The sequence below is a fragment of the Juglans microcarpa x Juglans regia genome, chromosome 5S (genome assembly GCF_004785595.1).
Source record: "Juglans microcarpa x Juglans regia isolate MS1-56 chromosome 5S, Jm3101_v1.0, whole genome shotgun sequence".
Taxonomy (NCBI): Eukaryota; Viridiplantae; Streptophyta; class Magnoliopsida; order Fagales; family Juglandaceae; genus Juglans; species Juglans microcarpa x Juglans regia.
The window spans coordinates 30874441-30884406 of record NC_054603.1 but is presented as its reverse complement, the minus strand read 5'-3'; the positions used below and the strand labels follow the sequence as shown (position 1 = coordinate 30884406).

At 38.9% G+C, this 9966-nt stretch overlaps 1 pseudogene; it reads left to right on the top strand.

The window, feature by feature from the left end:
* Positions 1-5999: 5999 nt before the first annotated feature.
* Positions 6000-8057, top strand: LOC121267805 (annotated as a pseudogene).
* The last annotated feature ends 1909 nt before the right edge of the window (positions 8058-9966 follow it).

Below are 9966 nucleotides of genomic sequence, written 5' to 3'. Positions count from 1 at the left end.
GGCGCCACAATTATTTTAAAAAATGAGTACATATAAAATTTATGTAAACCAGGCATGCACTCAAGTTCATGGGAGTTCTCCCTTCCAAGAATTAATAAAAAATAAGCAATAGTCTCGTTCAAATACGAACGACTCTCAGAGTTCTGCTACTTATGTGGTCTTGGACATGTACACCAAGTATGCACCCAAGTTCATGGGAGAAATGCTGACTTCCAGTACGGGCCAAGCCTACGAACGGAAGGAAAAGATCAAAAGAGACAAGTCAAGGCTGAAGAACCAGTGACCGAACCTTCCTCCCTGAAACTACAAGCCCCCATCATACCTCTACCACCATTCAGAATTAAGGAGCCAACGAGTAGTATCAATATTTCGGTGAACAACCAACCGATCATCAAGCAATTTCAAAATTAGTTGGGTTTTAAAGGAAACGGCAAACAAGCTTTGGAAAACAAAGGAGAAGCAGCAAAAAACTCGAAAATCCATCATAGAACAATTTTCAAGGGTAACAGTAGTGCTTTTTCTGAGTTTGACACTGTTCTTCTTCTTCCTCCAAACCAACAACACAATGAACTGGAAAACTCATGCAAAATCTCATCCTCGACACGTGGAGTCATCCCAGATCAGCAAACAAGATTCTCAAAAGGAATAAAGGAAGGTTGCAAAAGTCAGATGCAGACACCCTGAGCTATAGGCCAATCTGTTACTCTATAGTCCGATCATCTCAAGTTACCTTTCCCAGGTGAATTCATAAATTTTGCTAGCCACGTGGCCTCATTTGATTCACAAATAGAACCAACATACACAGTCAACCCGCCGGCAAATTCAAAAAAAACAGCCAAGCCTTTAATCCAACCAATTGACTTTCTGAACCAAGGCCTGCAGACAAATAACCCACCTAACTTAGAACCTTCAGTTTTTCAGCAGGTAATTGCTCAATTTCAAAACACGCAAAGTCTGCATGTAAATCAAGCCCAAAGCCCAAAAGTATCACTACTTCTCAGTCCCTCAAGTCGTGCACGTCTTGCCTTCAACCCATAACAAGCCGACCCAAATTCCTTTACAATCCAGCCCCTCCCACGAAATAATAGCTCCACAACAAACCAACGCTTTACCCCAATGACCCAACACACCTTCAATAGCCCAACAATTTTTCCAACAGATCAGCAATGGTCAAGTGGAAATAGCCTTGATAACAAAACCCAAACAACCCAACGATCATTCACGGAATTCCCATAACTCACAAACGATAAAACCCTAGCCAACCCTCACCTCACCAAGGAAAAAGCTCCAAGAAGAGGAAGGAAACTCCATCGGGTAGCAAAGCATGTTCTCTTCTATCCAAACGAAGTAGCACTCAATTGATCGCTCGAGTGGACACCGTCGGAGAAGAAGAATTCTCAAGTAACAGCCCAACTCTCCAAAGATTTGGAAATCAGCTACTAGATGATGACATTGAAGCCCCCTTGGTTCAGCCAAGCAAGAAGACTGGTGCAAACATGTGGGTATCCCAGAAAGTCCTAAAGAAACACAGATTCTCCCCTTACAAGCTAGAAGATGTGGAATAGCAGGGTAACTCCTTCAACTCTCCAGCCATGAATCTCTTCCTTTTAAATCCAATGACCGAAGAGGCAAGGTCAAAATTGCCCTCAAAACAAGCATGAAGATTCTCACTTGGAATTGCAAGGGTATTGGTCGACCCCGTGCAATTAGAAATCTGAAGGCCAATATCAGGACTCATAATCCTGATGCAATATTTCTATCTGAAACCCTTTTGCATGATGTAAATACTATTTTTGTTGTCAATAGATTAGAATTTTCCCATTTGTTTATAACCCCACCACTGGAAAATGGGGTGGGCTTTTGTTTATATGGCATGATGGTGTAGATGTTGAAACTATTTTCATTTACAGTAATGTAATAGCTTTGTTTGTCTACTCTAACCCTGTTCATACTCCATGGTTACTCACTTTAGTTTATTGTCCAGCTCAGAAAAAGTATAAACCTAACTTCTGGAACATCTTGGATACTCTCTTTGAAAACTATCCTAGACCCTTGCTTTCTATCGATGATTTTAACTCAATCCTCAAACAATTTGAAAAACCTGGAGGAAGGCCTTTTGCAACAACTTCGTCTCTAAATGATTTGGCTTTATATAGGGAGCAGCAAGACATGGTTGACTTAGGTCACATTGGTCCCCTTTACACTTGGACTAATAACAAACATGGCCTTGATAACATTAGAAAAAGACTTGATTATGGTGTTGCTAATATTCATTGGAACAATCTCTTTCCTTATGCAAACATCAAAACCCTTCCTAGACTTACCTCTGATCATTCCCTCATTTTACTGGACACAATCAAATAGCCACAAAGGGAAAAAAATCTTTCAAATTTGAAGAGTTTTGGATTAGTGACAATTCCAGTTTTGAAGTGGTAAAATCATCTTGGTCAACACATGTGACTGGTTCTCCTGCTTTCATTCTTACCAAAAAACTCAAAGCCACGAAACTTGCATTGAAAAATTGGAATATTAATTGTTTTGGTCACATCCAAACTACCATCAAGAGTCTCACCTTAAAACTTAATGACCTTCAAAATGGGCAACCAACTCCTGATAACATCATCATGGAAGAGATCACCAAAGAGAACCTTAATGAGCAACTGAGAAGAGAAGAATCCCTTTGGCGCCAAAAATTGAGAAACACTTGGTTAACAACTTCTGACCTTAACACCAAGTATTTCCATAATTCCACTATCATTTAGCGAAGAAAGAATGACATCAATTTTCTGAAACTAGAAGACAATCATTGGATGTCGGTTCCCTCCATTATTAGGGAAAAATTCTGCAATCATTTTCAACGAATCTACAGCCCCACTAATCCTTATGTTTCGGATGACCTTTAAACTCTCTTTCCTAGTAAAATTTCTGAAACTGAAAACGAATTTCTTTGCAAAATACCAACTGAAGGGTAAATTTTCAACACAATCAAACAAATCCCTTCCACTAAGGCCCCTAGTATCAATGGTTTCACTGGTCTCTTTTATAAGCGCTATTGGACCATTATAAAGGAAGATCTTAATGAAGCCATCAAGAACTTCTTCATTCATGGGAAAATTCTAAAAGAAATGAACCATACAAATATTGCTCTCGTTCCCAAAATTGATAATCCGAATGTGGTTCATCACTTCCGTCCCATCAGTTTTTCTGATGTTAGCTATAAGATCATTGCAAAAATCCTAGCGAATAGGGTAAAGACCATTCTTCCTAGTCACATTTCTCCTTATCAAACGACCTTTTTCCCTAGTAGGCTCATTCAATAAAATACCATTCTAGCTCAAGAGATCTTCCACCATTTAAAACAAAAAGAGGCAAAATGGGTAATATGGCAATAAAGATTGATATGAAAAAAGTTTTTGACTTTATGGAGTGGTCTTTCATACTCTCTATTTTTAAAGCTCTAGGATTTAGTCAAACTTGGATCATGTGGATTAAGGAGTGCATCTCTACAGTTTCTTACTCAATCATCCTCAAAGGTACTCCAACTGTTTAATTCGTCCTAGTAGAGGTATTAGGCAAGGAGATCTCCTATCTCCCTTTCTGTTTATCTTAGGCAGTGAGGTGCTCTCAAGATTATTTCTTAGGGAAGAAAACAGACAAAACTTGAAAGGGATCAGTATTTCAAGTAAAGGTCCCACCCTCTCTCATCTCCTTTTTGCTGATGACCTAATACTTTTTTGTGCTACAATTGTTAATTCTGCTCAAGCATTTGCAAGATGTCTTGAAATCTACTCTTCTTGGCCTGGTCAAAAAATAAATTTTGGAAAATCATCCATTCATTTCAGTAACAACACTCATAATAGAATCAAAGGAGAGATATCCAAGAAAAGATCCAAAATAGGCTGTAAATCCTCTCCACCAAAGTTGAGATACCTTGGTCTTCCCCTTTTCATCCAAGCCTCGAAAAAAGTTTTTTTCAAAGATATCCAAGAAAAGATCCAAAATAGGCTGCAAGATTGGAAAACAAAGATTTTGTCCCAAGCTGGTAGAACAACTCCATTAGGACTATTGCTAGTACTAATTCCTCATATTTCATGTCTACTATATGGGTTCCAAAATCTTCCACAAAAAAAATGGATGCTTCATTCAAAAGATTCTGGTGGGGAACTGAGAATAAAAAAACTTATACTCCTAAATGTTGGAAATCCATTTGTCAACCCAAATCTTTAGGAGGATTAGGCCTTAAAAACATCTCTCTTTTCAATAGAGCCCTGATTTCAAAATTTGCTTGGAACGTTGTAAGCAATTCAAGTGGTCTCTGGAAAACTTTTTTGGTTAACAAATATCTGAGAAATACTATTTTATTTGAAGTGAACTCCAAACCTATTGATTCTTGGTTTTGGAAAGGGCTCTTAAAACAAAGAGACTTCATCAAATCAAGTTGTTGCTTCCAGATTAATAATGACATCACAGCCAGAGCCTTGTCTGACCCGTGGATCCCATCATTGCAAAATTTCTCACCAAGACCAAATCAAAACAATCCTCCAATTGACCCCACTCTTAAAGTCTCGGAATTAATGTTGGAAGAACCAAGGAGATGGAACACTATTCTCCTCCAAGCCCTCTTTACTGCTAACATTACATTGTTAATGAAATTAAAAAAATCCCTCTGTCTCAATACAATTACTTAACTGTGGAGGACAAAATAAAATGGGTTCATCATTCCTTTGGAAACTTCTAGTCAAATCAACCTATGTAGCTCTGATTAATAATTTCCATAATGATCCTACTTCTCAACCTAATGAAATCTGGAAAAAACTTTGGAAGTTAAATATGCAAGATAGGCTAAAACTCTTTCTTTGGAAAAAACTTCATAACATCTTGCCTACTAGATCCCTTCTAAAAAGAATTCTTTCTCTAGAAGATGAGCAAATTATCTGCCCTCTATGCAATGTAGGGGAGGAAAGTCTCACACATCTCTTTCTTAGTTGCCCTTTCTTTAGGAATCTTTAGAGAAATTCAAAATGGTCCATAAACACTGCCCAGATTGCTTCATCTGAAATCTCTTGTAGGGTCAAAATAATTCTCAACCTAGAAATTGAACTAGCCATTCCAAAAAATGAAGTTCAAGAATTTCAACTCTTTGCTACTTTGGCAATGGACATCCTCTGGTTTACTAGGAACTAGGTCATTCATAACTCTTTTTCCCCAACCATTGACCAATATGTCTCAAGAGTTTTCAAATCCTGTAAAGAACACAAGCAAGCATGGATTCTGAAATAGCATGAAGAAGAGACAATCTCTTTACATGAACGGCTTCCAGAAGACTTCTTCTTGCTGTCTTTTGATGTTGCAGTTAGAAGCTATGGTAGTGTTGCAGTAGCAATCTGCCAATCTGAAACAAGAACCCCAATTTTTGTAAACGCAGTTTTTTTGCACAGCACAAATCTAAATGTAGGTGAAGTTGCAGCAGCCCTGTTAGCAATTCAAGAAGCACATGATAGAGACCTAAGGAAAATTTTTATTCAAGGAGACTCAAAGCAGGTTGTTCAAGCCACAAACAATGTAAAGCAACCTACAAATTGGAAAATGCAATCATTTATCAGGGACATCAAGCACCTTTTGAGCAATTTTGAAGATTGAAAAATAGAAAAAATATATCGATCTCAAAATTGATATGCGCATAACATTGCGCAATGGGCTGCTTCCAACCATCTGTATGGAAGCATATCCCTCATTTCTATTCTTCAATGTCTTTTAAGTTTTCCTAGTGGAAAGGACCCTCCTTCCTTATTTGTATAATTTCCTAAGAACTTATTGTATTTCAGTTTATTATATTATTAATGAAGTATCTTGCTTAGAAAAAAAAAGTTACATTAAATTTTTAATAATAATAATATATATGTTTTTTAAAAATGATTACAACTATATATAACATTAAGCGTGGAAACCGGCTATTCCGGTCATCCCTCCCTCCCTCCGCGTCCTTCTTAGTTCAGCTCCTGCTCAACTTTTTCTTTCCTAATTCCTACACTGAACCAAACTCTTCTGGAGTGCGACTGAAAGGAAGCGCCATGGTCGCGGACCTCCTTACTAACCCTTAAGAGAATCCGCTCTCACTGCACAACAAACATGTATTGCTGTTTTGCCCCCTTTTCTCCTCTCCATTGCTCAATCTGTAACCACCTCTCCCACCGAAGATCCTTAATCGGAGCCAACCACACCTCCGCTCGCTTCTGCTCTCGCTAACGTCATCATCTCTATCTCTCTTTCTCTCTAGTGCCTTCGATTTTGCGGGTTTTTTATTTTATTTTTTGAGACAGGGTGCAACATTAGCAGTCATGGAGCCTGCCACAGGCAAGCCCGGCTCCCTGAGGAAAATTCTGGTCCGGTTGCTCTTGTTCGGTGTTCTCATCATTGTCGTTCGATTCGCCTACGTTGTTACGATTACCTTCGAGTCGTGTAAGGTCGTCGACTTTTGCTTCTTCTCCTTGCCGGAGACTTTCAATTTCATTATCTCCGGTGCTGGCCCTGGAGCCTCTGCTATTGCTGCTAACGGCGCCTTACAGACGACCAACGGGTCGGATCTCTACACCAGCAAGGGTTGGATAAAGGCCGTCAATTTCTACTCCTCGGCCTTCCAGGATCTGATATCTGAAGGCTACCTATCGGAGAACTCGAAGTCCTTGTGCGTACAGACCCCTACCGGACAGGACGTCTACGCTCTGAAACAGGTTGGGGTTGAGGACTCGATTGGAATTTTCAAGAAAGCGTCACGGCCTTTGGTAATTAAGGCCCTTCCTAACCGAGTCCCATTCGACGACAATACCTTCGACTTCGTGTTCTCCGGTGGGGGTCGTCTCGACCAGGTGTCTCGGCCGTTGGAGTTGGCGTCGGAGATCGAACGGACGCTGAAACCCGAAGGGTTTGCGGTGGTCCACATTGAAGCCAAAGATTCGTATAGTTTCAATTCTTTCCTTGAGTTATTCAACTCTTGCAAGTTAATCAAATCCCACGATATAGACGGCCTTGATTCTTTGATGCCTTATATACGCGAAATTGTCCTGAAAAAGGAGATTGAAATACTTGGTCTTCGAAGGGATGAGAAACCCAAACCCAATGACGATTCGGAGACTAAGTGCTGGGTTCCGGAGCATAAGCAAGAACTGGTACAGAACGCGGAGCCGTTGATCATGGAAGAGCCGTTGAAGCCGTGGATCACGTTGAAGAGGAACATACGGAATATAAAATATCTAACGTCAATGGCTGATATTAGCTTTAAGAATAGGTATGTGTATGTGGATGTTGGGGCTAGAAGTTATGGGTCTAGCATTGGAAGTTGGTTCAAGAAACAATACCCAAAACAGAATAAGATCTTTGAAGTATATGCCGTCGAAGCTGATAAGGCATTTCACGAAGAATATAGCTTGAAGAAAGCGGTTAGGCTATTGCCTTACGCTGCGTGGGTGAGGAATGAGACATTGTTGTTTGAGATTAATCGAGACCTGGGCAAGAATGGCAATCATAATAGTAGAGGAATGGGAAGGATTCAACCCTCTGGTGGTGGTGGTAATAATGGTGGGGATGTGAATATGATTCAGGGGTTTGATTTCGCGAATTGGTTGAAGAACACGGTGACAGAGAGGGACTTTGTGGTGATGAAGATGGACGTCGAAGGGACCGAATTCGATTTGATTCCGAGGTTGTTTGAGACCGGGCGATCTGCTTGATTGATGAGATATTTCTCGAGTGTCATTACAATAGGTGGCAGAGATGTTGCCCTGGTCAGAGGAGTTCTAAATATGAGAAAACTTATGGCCAGTGCTTGGAGCTGTTTACTTCGCTCAGGCAAAGTGGAGTTCTTGTTCATCAATGGTGGTAGCCGGTAAGAACAATAATCTTCTTGTAACAATTGTTTCTTTATTTAACAGTAATTTTTTAAAAATTTCTTTATTTTATAAATGAAACACTTGTAGTTTTTATATTTAATTGTATCAAGAATTTTACTTTTGATGTAAGAGGGTTGTAGCTGGAAATGAAAATTTCATTTGTTCAATGTTCTTCGTTGCCCTCAATTGTCAGTTTATGTGAACTTGGATTTTAAAGAGTGCCTTTGTCTTAACAAAAAAAAAAAATTACTCTATTAGGCTATTAGCCATTGTACGAGTAGAGCTGAACACAATTTCAAAGTTCTTTTAGCTCTAAGCGCATGTTTGAGATAGCGGTGAGAAAAATAGCTTTTAGCTTATTTGAGATTAAAAATGCTTTGATACGTAACATCCAAACAACTTAATTTTTCTATTAAAAAGCTTTTAAACCTATTTAAACACTTTTTAAGGTTTCTACCACAATCCCAAACAGGTCCTAAATTTCCATATTTGCTTCCTTGGTGAATGCTGATCGTGTTTAATTTTGCTTGAGTAACTCATTCTGTATTACGTTGCTCACCTTAGCTTGTTGGAAGTGAGATATCTGACGACAAATATCCTTTGATAAGACTACTCATTGGTGTGCTTTTTTGCGTTTTGAACCGCTGGAAACCTTTGCGAATCAGTTTAGTTTCATGGTTGTGGCAATCAAAGCCTGAGTTTTGAGAATATTGTGGTTGTTTTTTTTACTGTCACCGAGTATTAATGATCTTAATCCATGGAATGTGTGGGGCTTCTGCAAAGAATTTCCCACAAGTGCATCCCAGGTTCTTGGGTAATTCCAAGCTAAATTTTCCCTGTCAATTGACCCAAAGAGTGTGAATGCTGAATTTCGAATCTAAGACGCCCAGTTTATATGGATGTGTGTGCTTGTTTAACAATTGGGAAATGCCACTCTCAACAGTGACCTTCCTAAATTGATCATATCTTCACTATCTATAGGGGAACTTGGCCATAAGAATGATCCTATACATGGGATTCAAAATTAGATCATGAAGATTGTCTTCCTTTACAAGCATCGGGTGATTGCTTTGCACAAGAGAACTATATAGCAGAGTTTTGAGTTTGATTTACAACCTTATATGTGAACTAGAATATGAATGCTCCTATGGGGTTGCAGCATGCTGCACTTCCGATTCCCGTTGAATGCATTACATTCTTTTAGTGACTATAGTGCAGAGGTGCATATCTGGTTTGATCTTGTTGCAGTCTGCAACCAGTTCCAATATATGGCAGGCAATGCGTGTGATACCGCAGAATCTGGCCGGTGATAGGGAAGCTCAAGAAATGGTGCAACTGAAGTAGTAGCACATATGTGGTATTGAGTTTAAAAACAGATACGTATATGGATGGAGTCACAAGTAACAAGCCACATGTACAATGGCTTCTACTCTGAGTCCAAATCTGGACGTCATATTACTCCTGGAATTTACGATCATGATCAAGTCAAGGTGGGGGACAGATTCTTTGCCCCTGTTGTGAGCAATGAGCTTATACCTCTAGCAAGTAACTACAAGAAGCTACATTTATTTTAGGAAAAAGCTACGGTGCCCCCTGAACCATACCGATGGATTTGCCCCCTGATGTGGCCTTGCCACGTGGAGGCCATGTCAGCAATTATTTACAAAAAAAAAAAAAAATGAGACACAAAGGTAGGTTATGTGATTCCTTCTCCTTCTCCCAGACCCAGAAACCCTAGGTTCTGTGATTCCGTCTAATAACTTATCTCTTATTCGAGATTGCTATGTACTTTCTATTTTTCGATTTGTTTTGACAAGTAGGTCTCGTTTGGATATAGAAACGATTCTATCTCATCTCATCTTATTATTATAATTTTTTAAAATTTTGACACAAAATATAATAAATAATTAAACTTTTTTAAATTTCAAAACAATAATAATATTAAAAAATAACATTTTATTTAACTTTCATATAAAATTATCTTATATCATCTTACTATCTAAATGAGACTAATACTTCTATAGATTTGAAAAATAGAGGCTACATTCCATATCATTATGAAGCCCACAGTTCTGCACAT